Source organism: Anser cygnoides, chromosome Z, assembly GCF_040182565.1.
Source record: "Anser cygnoides isolate HZ-2024a breed goose chromosome Z, Taihu_goose_T2T_genome, whole genome shotgun sequence".
NCBI lineage: Eukaryota > Metazoa > Chordata > Aves > Anseriformes > Anatidae > Anser > Anser cygnoides.
Window position 1 is genome coordinate 17,393,206 of NC_089912.1, and position 14,579 is coordinate 17,407,784.

Here is a 14,579-nt window from a genome sequence, read left to right on the forward strand (position 1 = left end):
CAGGGGAACGGGGGTTATGGTCAGTCTATAGCACTTCTCCGCCACTCCTTCTTGGTTACTCTCATCCCCTGTGCTGTGGGGTCCCTCCCATGGGATGCAGTCCTTGCTGAACCGATCCAGCGTGGGCTTCCCACAGGCAGCAGCTCTTCAAGAACTGCTCCAGATATGGTGGTCCAGACGGACCATGGGGTCCATCCCTCAGGAGCAAACTGCTCCAGCACGGGTCCCCCATGGGCAGCAGCTCCTGCCAGGTCACCTGCTCCTGCATGGGCTCCTCTCCACAGGCTACAGGTCTGGCCCAGAATCTGCTCCGGCAGGGGTCCTCCACAGGCCGCAGCCTCCGTTGGTGCATGTCCACGTGCTCCACCATGGTCTCCTCCATGGGCTGCAGGGTGGAACCCTGCTCCACCGTGGTACTCCATGGGCTGCAGGGGGACAGCCTGCTTCACCATAGTCCGCACCACAGGACGCAGGGAACTTCTGCACCAGCACCTGGAGCACCTCTCCCCCTCCTTCACGGACATGGGTGCCTGCAACACTGTTTCTCACTCCTCTCACTCTCCACTCACTGTCCAAGCTGCTGTGTGGCAGCAGTTTTTTTTTTTTTGTTGTTGTTTGTTTTTTTGTGTGTGTGTTATTTTTTTATTCCAGTCTTAAATATGCTCTCACAGAGGCGCAAACATTGCTTATTGGCTCGGCTCTGGTCACCAGCGGGGCCCTTACCTAACATGGGGCAGCTTCTAGATTCTCCTCACAGAAGCCACACCTATGGACCCCTGGTACCAAAACCTTGCCACGTAAACTGACTACAGGAGGCAATACCATAATGGAATAAAATTTGCAGCAGGCAGCTATCTCATCTAAAAGACTGAGTTAGTTCAACTATGAGGAATGGGAAGATGGATTATTCACATTTTCATCGTTGTGTGTTTTTCTTTTTTCTTATTTTGTTTGTTTAGTTTTTTTTTGTTTGTTAGTTTAAAGGAAGTTGGAACAACTTCCTTTAACACTATATGGCCATATGGATTTAACACTATATGGTCCAAAAGTCCACTCTTACTCACAAAATTTATTATCTGCTCGACTAGCTCTTAGCACGAGATATTTTATGTCCCCTGCATCGATGCTTTTGCAGATATAGAGGCATTTATTTTCTGTGTCTTCAGAAATACAAATATGCATATAGGATTACAGGTAAGTAAATAAATGTATACAGGTATGTAAAATAGTGTGTCTGTGTAGAAAACCACTGTGTATATTTACACATAACTGCATTTATTTGTAGATGTACTTACATGTGTCTAGATTTGCACATACTGCACATATCGTAGATAGATATTTTCACATTTAGCGCTTCCCAGCCCAAATCAGCAAGCCACCAATCAGCAAGCATGCGAAGGGCACGTGGCTCGAACAGCACGCAGCCAATCAGCGGAGCACTGTGAGATGAGCGCTCCCTCCCCACCACAAAATGTCGGCCATCATGAAATGGGGGCTGTCACAAAATGTTGGCCCCCAGTGTGTTGCACGGGGAGGGACTTTGTGTTTCCATGGACCACTGCATAAGCTAGACACATAGTTCAGTTTGGGCTGCCAGTCACAAGAGAAGGCGTAATCGGGAGGAGGCAGGGGGGGTTCTGCCTGCTGGAGGATAAGGCTGGCGGGAGGTTCTTGGAAGCCTGGAGTGGTGCCAGAGTTCACTGGTGGCCTTCTGCAAGAGATGTCTCAGTAACACACCTGAGCTTCTGGCCGAGCCAAATTGTCTACAGGTCCCTTCAGGCCATTGGGGTGTTTTTTGACACATGAGTTTCAAGACGAGCCTGAGGAACGTCTCTTCTAAGGAAAGCCAGCGCTGCCAACTGCCCCGTCTGTGGAGCATGTTGCTGTCCTCGGCTTGCTGCAGAGAGTGCTGAGCCCTCAGAGGATGCTTTGCTTCCAAGCGGTGTTGCTCCTTTGTGGCCGGTGGCCAGGAGGACAGTGCTGAGAGCTCGAGGTAGTGCCTTTGACAGCTCTGCTCTTCAGAGCCAGCTGGGCTTCTGTTCCTTGGTAAAAGGAGCTGCACTCATTTCTCCCAGAAATGTTGCATCAGGAGTTTGGCAGTGCAAGTGAGGACTTTTTCCAGCAAATGCAAGGCAGTCTTGGCAGCAGCAGTTGAAATTGTTTCTGTGAGTATGTGCAGCCTCAGCTGCTGTCAGCACTGCGGAGAAGAGCATCAGCGTTGCAAGGCAACATCTGACACAGGCTGTCATGGCATGCTTCCTTTATGGAGCCATATAGAGTGCTGAGTCTTAGCCACAGATTCAGCTGTTTGCCCCTTGCTTTTTCTACTTTATTGCTTAAAACATTAGTGCACATGTGCAGTATTGTTTCTGTGTCTTACGAATGCAAATATGCATAAACGATAACAGGAAAGAAAATAAATGTATACATGTATATAAAATAGTGTGTCTATGTAGAAAACCACTGTGTATATTTCCATGTAACTGCATTCATTTGTAGATATACGTACACGTGTCCGGACTTACACACACTGCACGTATCGTAGATAGGTATTTTCACATTTAGCGCTTCCCGGCCAGAAGGCAGCGGGGCACCAATCAGCGGGCGAGCGCAGGGCACGTGGCTCGAACAGCACGCAGCCAATCAGAGAGGCACTGTGAGAAGAGCGCTCCCTCCCCGCTACAAAATGTCAGCCCCCAGTGTGTTGCACGTGGAGGGATTTCTTGTTCCCATGGCAACTCTATAAGCCAGACACGTAAGCTGGTTTGGGCTGCCAGTCACAAGAGAAGGCATAATTGGGGGAGGCAGGGTGGTTCTACCTGCTGGAGGGTAACACTGGAAGACCACCCACCTGGTCACACGTGCAGTATTGTTTCTGTCTTTCTAGAAATGCAAATATGCATATACAATTACTGGTAAGCAAATAAATGTATACATGTATGTAAAATATTGTATCTGTGTAGAAAACCACTGTGTATATTTACACATATCTGCATTTATTTGCAGATATACATACACGTGTCTGGACTTGCACATACTGCACATATCGTAGATAGATATTTTCACATTTAGCGCTTCCCAGCCCAAATCAGCGGGCCACCAATCAGCAAGCACGCGAAGGGCACGTGGCTCGAACAGCACGCAGCCAATCAGAGGAGCACTGTGAGATGAGCGCTCCCTCCCCACCCCAAAATGTCGGCCATCATGAAATGGTGGCTGTCACAAGATGTCGGCCCCCAGTGTGTTGTACGTGGAGGGATTTCTTGTTCCCACTGCATAAGCTAGACACATAGGCCAGTTTGGGCTGCCAGTCACAAGAGAAGGCGTAACTGGGGGAGGCAGGGTGGTTCTACCTGCTGGAGGGTAAGACTGGCGGACCACCCACCTGGTCACACTTGCAGTATTGTTTCTGTATCTTAAGAAATGCAAATATGCATATACGATTACAGGTAAGCAAATAAATGTATACATGTATATAAAATAGGGTGTCTGTGTAGAAAACCACTGTGTATATTTCCACAGAACTGCATTTATTTGTAGATGTACTTACACATGTCTGGACTTGCACATACTGCACATATCGTAGATAGATATTTTCACATTTAGCGCTTCCCAGCCCAAATCAGCGGGCCACCAATCAGTGAGCGAGCGCAGGGCACGTAGCTCGAACAGCAGGCAGCCAATCAGAGGAGCACTGTGAGATGAGCGCTCCCTCCCCACCACAAAATGTCGGCCATCATGAAATGGTGGCTGTCACAAGATGTCGGCCCCCATTGTGTTGTACGTGGACGGATTTCTTGTTCCCACTGCATAAGCTAGACACATAGGCCAGTTTGGGCTGCCAGTCACAAGAGAAGGCGAAACTGGGGGAGGCAGGGTGGTTCTACCTGCCGGAGGGTAAGACTGGCGGACCACCCACCTGGTCACACGTGCAGTATTGTTTCTGTCTTTTTAGAAATGCAAATATGCATATACGATTACAGGTAAGAAAATAAATGTATACATGTATATAAAACAGTGTGTCTGTGTAGAATACCACTGTGTATATTTATACAGAACTGCATTTATTTGTAGATACGCATACACATGTACGGACTTGCACATACTGCACATATTGTAGATAGATATTTTCACATTTAGCGCTTTCCAGCCCAAATCAGCAAGCCACCAATCAGAGAATGCGTGAAGGGCATGTTGCTCGAACAGTACACAGCCAATCAGAGGAGCACTGTGAGATGAGCGCTCCCTCCGCACCACAAAATGTCGGCCATCATGAAATGGTGGCTGTCACAAAATGTCAGCCCCCAGTGTGTTGCACGGGGAAGGATTTCTTGTTCCCACTGCATAAGCTAGACACATAGGCGGTTTGGGCTGCCAGTCAAAAGAGAAGGCGTAACTGGGAGGAGGCACGGGGGTTCTGCCTGCTGGAGCGTAAGACTGGTGGGAGGTTCTTGGAAGCCTGGGAGCAGTGACAGAGGCTGTTGTTGGCCTGCTGCACGAGGTGTCTCAGTAACCCACCCACTCTTCTTGCCAAGCCAAGTTGTCTACAGGTCCCTCCAGGCCGTCGGGGTATTTTTTGTAAGGTGAGTTTCAAGATGAGCCTGAGGAATGTCTCTTCTAAGGCAAGCCAATGCTGCCCACTGCCCCATCTGCGGAGCTTGTTGATGTCCTCGGCTTGCTGCAGAATGAGAGTGCTGAGCACTTAGAGGATGCTTTCCATCCAAGCGGCCTCTGTCCCTGGTGGCCAGTTTCAGGCTCACACTGCACGTATCGTAGATAGGTATTTTCACATTTAGTGCTTCCCGGCCAGAAGGCAGCGGGCCACCAATCAGCGGGCGAGCGCAGGGCACGTGGCTCGAACAGCACGCAGCCAGTCAGAGAGGCACTGTGAGATCAGCGCTCCCTCCCCGCCACAAAATGTCGGCCCCCAGTGTGTTGCACGGGGAGGGAATTCCTGTTCCCATGGCCACTGCATAAGCTAGAGACATAGGCCGGTTTGGGCTACCAGTCACAAGAGAAGGCATAATTGGGAGGAGGCAGGGGGGTTCTGCCTGCTGGAGGGTAAGGCTGGTGGGAGGTTCTTGGAAGCCTGGAGTGGTGCCAGAGTTCACTGGTGGCCTGCTGCAAGAGGTGTCTCAGTAACCCACCTGAGCTTCTGGCCGAGCCAAGTCATCTGCAGGTCCCTCCAGGAGGTCGCTGTGGTTTCTGTCAGGTGAGTTTCACGATGATCCTGAGGAACGGCTCTTCTAAGGCAAAGCCAGTGCTGCCATCTGCCCTGTCTGTGGAGCATGTTGCTGTCCTCGGCTTGCTGCAGAATGAGAGTGCTGAGCTCAGAAAGGATGCTTTGCTTCCAAGCGGTGTTGCTCCTTTGTGGCCGGTGGCCAGGAGCATAGTGCTGGGAGCTCGAGGTAGTGCCTTCGACAGCTCTGTTCTTCAGAGCCAGCTGGGCTTCTGTTCCTCGGCAAAAGGAGCTGCACTCATTTCCCCCAGAAATGTTGCATTAGAAGTTTAGCAGTGCAAGTGAGGACTTTTTCCTGCAAATGCAAGGCAATCTTGGCAGCAGCAGTTGAACTTGTTTCTATGAGTATGTGCAGCCTCGGCTGCTGTCAGCAATGTGGAGAAAAGCATCAGCATTGCAAGACAAGATCCGGCACAGGCTGTCCTGGCAGGCTTCCCTTTTGGAGCCATATAGAGTGCTGAGTCTTAGCCAAAGATTCAGATGTTTTCCCCTTGCTTTTCTGACTTTATTGCTTAAAACAATAGTATACACGTGCATTATTTTTTCTGTGTCTTAAGAAATGCAAATATGCATAAACGATAACAGGAAAGAATATAAATGTATACATGTATATAAAATAGTGTGTCTGTGTAGAAAACCACTGTGTATATTTACACATAATTGCATTTATTTGCAGATATACATACATGTGTCCGGACTTGCACACACTGCACGTATCGTAGATAGATATTTTCACATTTAGAGCTTCCTGGCCGAAAGGCAGCGGGCCACGAATCAGCGGGCGAGCACATGCCATGTGCATCATTCCAATGACCAACCAACCTTTTCATGAATAAATTCTTGCCGATAGACAATCTAAACCTCTGTTGGGGCAACTTGATGCCATTGCCTTATCACTTGTCACCTGAGAAATGAGACTGACACACTCAGTAAGAAAAAAGGGTTAATGCTAGGAGAAGGAGTTAGTGTTAGCATTAGTAAGACAAACTGAGAGAAAAGATAGAAAAAAAGTTAGTTTGGGGGAGAAAGAAGAGATTGGAGACCTAAAAGAGGCAGTTGACGGGCTGTGCTCCTTCTCCTCTACCAAGACAGGGACTGCCTCTTGTTAAGCCTTGCGCCTCCATCTTTTGGTCGGGAATAGATTTGACTAGTGCTATGATCATATAAAAAGCTTGTGGGTTGAGACAAAGACAGTTTAATCAGACAAAAAAGGAAGAGACATAATAATATGTATAAAGCAGGTGATGTACAATGCCCTTGCTCACCACCCACTGACTAATGCCCAGCCCATCCCCAAGCAGCTGTCCTTCTCCTACTACAGCCCGCTACGCCATGAAATTGTTCAGCATGACACCACATGGTATGGAACATCCCTTTGGCCAACCTGGGTCAGCTGTCCCAGCTGAGTCCCTTCCCAGCTTCTTGTGCACTCCCAGCCTCCTCGCTGGTGGGGTGCTATGGGAAGCTGAAAAGTCCTTGACTTAGTGTAAGCACTGCTTCGCAACAGCTAAACTTCAGCATGTTACCAGCATTATTCTCATGCTAAATCCAAAACACAGCACCATACCAGCTACCAGGAGGACAATGAACCCTATCCTAGCTGAAACCAGGACAATACCAACCCCTTATTCCATACCATGTATGTCATGCTCAGGTCCCACACTTTCCAGTATTTTCCAATTAATCACCACTTTTCATATACGTATATGAAACGTCCACTGAGTTTGTTTAGTCTGTGAATGACTTTGGGCTCCATCTCTCACAACAATCTTTCAGTGCAGAAGCGATGGTGTGTGGTGTTGGATCGTCGCATGCTGAATCTTGTTCTGATTCCATCACACCGCTGTGCTTGTCCAGTTTTATCAAAATTCATTCATCGTTATCTGTGTGACTGTTAGCGTAATACCATGAATGTGACAGACAGCAATTATAGTAGTGATGACCTATGGTATTATATAGTAATTAACATCATGCAATTCAAATCATGGGCTATTCTCACCCAACATTAAATCCCTTTGAGGAACACATCAGACTTCCCCATCCTTCCACACTACCCAACAAGTGCACCCAGGTCCTTGAGCAAAAGCAGTCCCATGGATGGGCTTGCCTTTGCCTGAGCCAGGAACAGCCCAGACTGTCTGACCCTGAATGCTTTTTATGTGCACTACGGGGACTTTATTCCCTTCTACAGTAAGTAACAGGTTTGATTGGGCAGGTCTGTCTTGGTTGGCAGAACCCCTTGTGTTGACTAACCAGGTGGCCTTTGCCACATGTGTATCCCAATTTTTGAATGTCCCAGCTCCCTCTATGTTCAGTGCGCTCTTTAACAGGCCATTATATGCTCGATTTTCCCAGAGGCTGGTGCATGATAGGGGATGTGATATACCCACTCAATTCTGCGCTCTTTGGCCCAGGTGTCTATGAGGTTGTTTCAGAAATAAGTCCATTGTCTGACTCAATTCTTCACGGGGTGCCATGTTGCCACAGGACTTGTTTTTCAAGTGTTCGGGGCAGTGGCATGGGGCACAGGGTGTGTTTCCAGCCATCTGGTGGTTGCTTCCACCATTGTAAGTACATGGCGCTTGCTGTTGCAGGTTTGAGGGAGCATGACATAATCAGTCTGCCAGACCTCCCCATAGTTATATTTCAGCCATTGTCCTCCATACCTGAGAGGCTTTAACCGTTCGGCTTGCTTGATTGCAGCACGTGTTTCACAATCCTGAATAACCTGTCCAGTACTGTCCATGGTCTGGACCACTGCTCAACCAAAAGCCCACCTATATGTTTCATCTCTTCCTTGATGGCGTGAGGTGTCATGGACCCACTGATCTATAAATAATTCACCCTTCTCTTACCAGTTCAGATCCACCTCAGCCACTTCAGTCTTAACAGCCGGATCCACCTGCTGGTTGTTTTGGTGTTCTTCAGTGGCCCGATACTTGAGTAAGTGAGCATGTGTGGCGTACTTTTACGACCAGGTTCTATACCAGGGCTGCAATGTCTTGCTAAAATACAGGAAGTTTCTTTCTTCCTTCCTTCCTTTCTTCTTTCTAGACTGTGTTAGTTTAACTGTGAGGAATGGGAAGCTGAATTATTCAGATTTACATCTTTTTTTTCTTTTGTTTAGTTTCTTTTGTTTTTGTTTGTTAGTTTAAAGGAAGTTGGAGCACACAGCTATAATTTGCGTGCCTAGAGAACCTATGGCCTCTCACCAGCCCGGCAAGTCGGTGTTAAAATGCTCTCTGCACAGTGCAAGGCCGCCCTCTGTTGGTAAACGAGGCGGCAGCAAAACGGAACACTTTCTTTTTTTCTTTTCTTTCTTTCTTTCCTTTCTTTCTTTTTTTTTCTTTCTTTCTTCCTTCCTTCCTTCTCTTTCTTTCTTTCTTTCTTTCTTCTTCTTTCTTTCTTTCTTTCTTTCTTTCTTTCTTTCTTTCTTTTCTTTCTTTCTTTCTTTCTTTCTTTCTTTCTTTCTTTCTTTCTTTCTTTCTTCTTTCTTTCTTTCTTTCTTTCTTTCTTTCTTTCTTTCTTTCTTTCTTTTCTTTCTTTCCTGCCTTCCTTCCTTCCTGCCTGCCTGCCTCCCTCCCTCCCTCCCACCCTGTCTTTCTCCCTTCCCTTCCCTTCCCTTCCTTCCCTTCCCTTCCCTTCCCTTCCCTTCCCTTCCCTTCCCTTCCCTTCCCTTCCCTTCCCTTCCCTTCCCTTCCCTTCCTTCCCTTCCCTTCCCTTCCCTTCCCTTCCCTTCCCTTCCCTTCCCTTCCCTTCCCTTCCCTTCCCTTCCCTTCCTTCCCTTCCTTCCCTTCCCTTCCCTTCCCTTCCCTTCCCTTCCCTTCCCTTCCTTCCCTTCCCTTCCCCCTTCCCTTCCCTTCCCTTCCTTCCCTTCCCTTCCCTTCCCTTCCCTTCCCTTCCCTTCCCTTCCCTTCCCCTTCCCTTCCCTTCCCTTCCCTTCCCTTCCTTCCCTTCCCTTCCCTTCCTTCCCTTCCCTTCCCTTCCCTTCCCTTCCCTTCCCTTCCCTTCCCTTCCCTTCCCTTCCCTTCCCTTCCCTTCCCTTCCCTTCCCTTCCCTCCCTTCCCTTCCCTTCTTCTTTCCATCTTCAATTGTTTCCTTGTTTCCTTCTTTCATTTTTTCCTTCTTCCTACGTTTCTAGAAAGACCTTACACTTCTCACACAAATCCATTATGGTTTCTTGCTATTGTTGTTTTTTGCTATGTTCGTTTTCCAATTGCCAGGCCCTTCTGGGGTCCTGGCTGAACTTCCTTAATTATCATCTCTTTTGACAGTTTTTCGTCTTTGCTGCTGTGTAACCTGAGTCCCTGAAGCAGCCACTGGACTCACGGGTCCTTTCAATGACACGCGGCTGCTCACTCACACTCTGTGCCCCAAAATAACCTGGCCTGAGCTGGGGATAGCCACAACACCCCAGTGCTGCGACTGGCCCGTTGGAGCCCCTGCTAGCCTCCATGGAGGCAGACAGATGCTCTGGTTCCCCAAAGGTTGGCCCTGCTCCTGGAGCAATTGAGGGGACAGAGTCCAAAAGTCCACTCTTTTCACAAAATTTATTATGTGCTCCACTAGGTCTTAGCATGAAATGTTTTATCTACTCTGCACCGATACTTTTGCAGATATACAGGTATTTAGTTACTTTGTCTTACGAATGCAAATATGCATATACAATTACATGTAAGAAAATACATGCATGCATGTATATAAAATAGTGTGTCTGCGTAGAAAACCACTGTGTATATTTACACATAATTGCATTTATTTGTAGATATACATACACGTGTCCGGACTTGCACACACTGCACGTATCGTAGATAGATATTTTCACATTTAGCGCTTCCCGGCCGAAAGGCAGCGAGCCACGAATCAGCGGGCGAGCACATGACATGTTGCTCGAACAGCACGCAGCCAATCAGAGAGGCACTGTGAGATGAGTGCTCCCTCATCGCCACAAAATGTCAGCCCCCAGTGTGTTGCACGGGGAGGGAGTTCTTGTTCCCGTGGCCACTGCATAAGCCAGACACATAGGCCGGTTTGGGCTACCAGTCACAAGAGAAGGCATAATTGGGAGGAGGCAGGGGGGTTCTGCCTGCTGGAGGGTAAGACTGGTGGGAGGTTCTTGGAAGCCTGGGAGGGGTGACAGAGGGTGCTGGTGGCCTGCTGCAAGAGGTGTCTCAGTAACCCACCTGAGCTTCTGGCCGAGCCAAGTCGTCTGCAGGTCCCTCCAGGTGGTTGGCGTGGTTTTTGTCATGTGAGTTTCAAGACGATCCTGAGGAACGTCTCTTCTAAGGCAAGCCAGCGCTGCCATCTGCCCTGTCTGTGGAGCATGTTGCTGTCCTCGGCTTGCTGCAGAATGAGAGTGCTGAGCCCTCAGGGGATGCTTGGCTTCCAAGTGGTGTTGCTCCTTTGTGGCCGGTGGCAAGGAGGACAGTGCTGAGAGCTCGAGGTAGTGCCTTCAGTAGCTCTGCTCTTCAGAGCCAGCTGGGCTTCTGTTCCTTGGCAAAAATCAGCTGCACTCATTTCTCCCAGAAATGTTGCATCAGGAGTTTGGCAGTGCAAGTGAGGACTTTTTCCAGCAAATGCAAGGCAATCTTGGCAGCAGCAGTTGAACTTGTTTCTCTGAGTATGTGAAGCCTCGGCTGCTGTCAGCACTGCGGGGAACAGCATCAGCGTTGCAAGGCAAGATCAGGCACAGGCTGTCATGGCGCACTTCCTTTATGGAGCCCTATAGAGTGTTTAGTCTTAGCCACAGATTCAGCTGTTTGCCCCTTGCTTTTTCAACTTTATTGCTTAGCACAGTATTGCATACGGGGAAGCACAGGAAAATGCTCACCTGATTGTTTTAAAGACTGATGTTTGTTTTCATTTCCAGCAGGTGGTGCCACTGAGAGAAGGAGTGTGCTATCCTGGCCCTTCGCTGAGTTACACAGCTCTGCTGCTGCCAGTGCACTTGGGCAGTGGGGATTTAACAGCAGAAGAGCACTCTTTGGCCAGCATCTGATGGCTGTAGGGAAGATGGCGCACTGTGCAAGCAGATCCAGTAGAGAAAGGCTGGTAAGGGAGTATCTGTCCCTCTGGCTTTGTCAGAGAGGCAGCATTCTCAGGAGAGATACCGTGGACCTCAGGAGATGTGTGATTTAGTTGTTTTCCTCCCGGCACATGCTTTTGACAGGCATGGCTTTCAGGTTAGTTGCCAGCACAAAAGTGGAAGGAGCCAATGGTAGGAGAGTTGTCAGTTCTTTTGGAAGAAGGCTCCAGGGGAGACAACCCACTGCCAGGAATAAGGAAGTTTCATCTGGTCCTTTGAATGAATCTTTGAGATCTTCTGGAAATTCTTCAAATTACTCCTCAGTACCAGAAGCCTCCATGTTTTTCTGTGTTTCCAGGAAAATCCTCAGGCACGGGCTAACACTGACACATCTCTAAATACTGTCGTTGGGCTAAGAAGGTTCTTTGACAGTTTCCTGCCACTGAGTTTTCCAAAAGTCTGGCTGTGTTATTTCTTTCCCCCCTCATTTGAAGCAATCTTTGCAGTACAGTCATCCCGGGGCAATGAATGGTTTTAAATTAAAAGAGGGGAGATTTAGATTAGAGGCCAGGAGGAAATTCTTCACTCAGAGGTTTGGCCTGAATGACCCCAAAGCACTGAGGATCTCTATTTTTTACTGCTGTACTTCAGTGCACAAATGGGGCCTCTCTTAGGTAAATACTAGCAACACTTCCCTCTGGGTGAGGTACTTGACAAGGCAGGGGAACGGTTTTTAATCATGCAGATTTCCATGAATTCTGGCCTCCTAAATTTCAGCAGTGGAGCCAGCTGTGGACTGACATGCTCCTGGCAGAGCCATTCTCCTTGTTAGATCTTACCTCTTGAGCTCAAAATTGTTTTTGTTACTTTGGTTCTTTAGCTTTCAAAAGCTGCAGCTTATGGGTGTATCCTTTGATTACTCAGTTTTGACAAACATATACGAGTTTCATTTTTTCATGCTGCTTTTTGACATATGAAAGCAAACTTTATTACGCTAAATAACAGAGGACCGGGGCACAAAGCGGCTATTTTGGAAATCATCTTGTAATTATAGATTAACTTGAAGGAGAAAAGAAGGCGGTCTCTTTTAGGTGTAGTTAATATAGCCAAGCATATTTTTTACATGGTAGTAAAAAATAATAATTTGTCAAAGTCTTTCAACAGAAAGAGAGCGTGGCACTTAGGTATGTCAAACAACTTGATCCTAGCTATATAAATCACAGTAAAAATTCATCTGGAAGAAGTCTCAGATACTGGAAATTTATTAAAGAGTAATCATAGAATCACAGAATACCCTGTGTTTGAAGGACCCACAAGAATCCACACAGGACCACCCAACAACCAGACCCTATGTCTGAGAGTGCTGTCCAAATGCTTCTTGAACTCCAGCAGACTCAGTCTCATGACCGTGCCTTGGGGAGCCTGTTCCAGTGCCCGACCACCCTCTCAGTGAAGAATCTTTTCCTAACACCCAGCCTGAACCTCCCCTGTCACAGCTCTGTGCCTTTCCCTCGGGTCCTGTCGCTGTCCCAGAGAGCAGAGATCAGCGCCTGCCCCACTGCTCCCCCTTGGGTGGATACCAGAGGCTACGATGCGATCTCCCCTCAGCCTACTCTGCTCTAGGCTGAACAAACCAAGTGACTTTAACCGCTCCTCATACATCTTGCCCTCTACACCCTTCACCATCTGCATAGCCATCCTTTGGACACTCTCTAATAGGTTTGAGTCCTTCTTATATTGTGGTGCCCAAACCCACACATGATACTCAAGTGGAGTCTGCACCAGCACTGATTAGGGCGGCACAATCCCTTCCCGCAACATTCTGATTGTGAATTCTGATGGTGAATCTGGGTGGCAACATTGCCAGTTGTCTGCTTGCATTACCATAAAATCCACAGCAGGAATTTATTTGGTGAATTTATAAGGAGTAAATATTATTGAATAAAGTAAATATATCTTTACATATAGGTAAGCTTGCAATTCCGTATGTCAACTATGGGAAAGTCTTCAGAAAAGGCAGGTAACAAGGCTATGTAATTACACTACTTACTTTCTGTGGTAACTTTTTATGTATTTATTTATTTAGAATTCTTTTCACCCTGTCATTAAAAGAATATTGACTAGTTGTGCTCTTCAGCCATTGGTGCTTTCTTTCCTTGATAAAGATCACCTTATAACCACAAGTTCTGGTTGTAAACAAGGATTCCGTTGTCTCAGCCCTAGGCACTCATTTAACCACTTAGCACAGTGGGTTCTGGCTTAGGACTGTGGTCAGTAGCGTAGAAGCAGTGATAAAATAAATAGTGTTACTATTAATATGGGATATTGATAAACCTCCTTAAAATATTCTCTTTACCTGTCTGTCTACATTTTATCTCAAGTCATTTCCCAGCCCTGTAAAGTAAAAGGAACCGTTTTCCTGACACTGTCACTAGATAGCTAGTTACTAGGGAATCAGATCGTGGGAAGCTCAGAAACTAAAAAGGCACCATTCTTTATTTCTTAGTTTGGTCTTCATTTCTTAAAATTCACAGAAACATATAATTATTTGGGGTGGAAAAGACCTTTATGATCACTGTGTCCAACCATTAACCTAGCACTCTCAGTCCACTGCTAAACCGTATCCCTAAGTGCCACATCCCCACATGTCTTAGCTACCTCCAGGATGGCGACTCCACTACCTCCGTGGGCAGCATGTTCCAATGACCAACCAACCTCTTCATGAATAAATTCTTGCCGATAGACAATCTAAACCTCTGTTGGGGCAACTTGATGCCATTGCCTTATCACTTGTCACCTGAGAAATGAGACTGACACACTCAGTAAGAAAAAAGGGTTAATGCTAGGAGAAGGAGTTAGTGTTAGCATTAGTAAGACAAACTGAGAGAAAAGATAGAAAAAAAGTTAGTTTGGGGGAGAAAGAAGAGATTGGAGACCTAAAAGAGGCAGTTGACGGGCTGTGCTCCTTCTCCTCTACCAAGACAGGGACTCCCTCTTGTTAAGCCTTGCGCCTCCATCTTTTGGTCGGGAATAGATTTGACTAGTGCTATGATCATATAAAAGCTTGTGGGTTGAGACAAAGACAGTTTAATCAGACAAAAAAGGAAGAGACATAATAATATGTACAAAGCAGGTGATGTACAATGCCCTTGCTCACCACCCACTGACTAATGCCAGCCCCATCCCCAAGCAGCTGTCCTTCTCCTACTACAGCCCGCTACGCCATGAAATTGTTCAGCATGACACCACATGGTATGGAACATCCCTTTGGCCAACCTGGGTCAGCTGTCCCAGCTGAGTCCCTTCCCAGCTTCT

General features: G+C 47.4%; 1 long non-coding RNA gene across 2 annotated transcripts; it reads left to right on the forward strand.

Moving 5' to 3' along the window:
• Positions 1-4,877: 4,877 nt before the first annotated feature.
• LOC136789039 (uncharacterized) lies at positions 4,878-13,142 on the forward strand. 2 transcript variants are annotated; one of them, XR_010827765.1, is made up of 3 exons: positions 4,878-5,212; positions 8,098-8,182; positions 11,109-13,142. It is a non-coding gene; the product is annotated as an uncharacterized lncRNA (long non-coding RNA). The 2 variants fall into 2 exon arrangements; XR_010827766.1 differs by having other exon boundaries at positions 11,112-13,142.
• Positions 13,143-14,579: the final 1,437 nt, after the last annotated feature.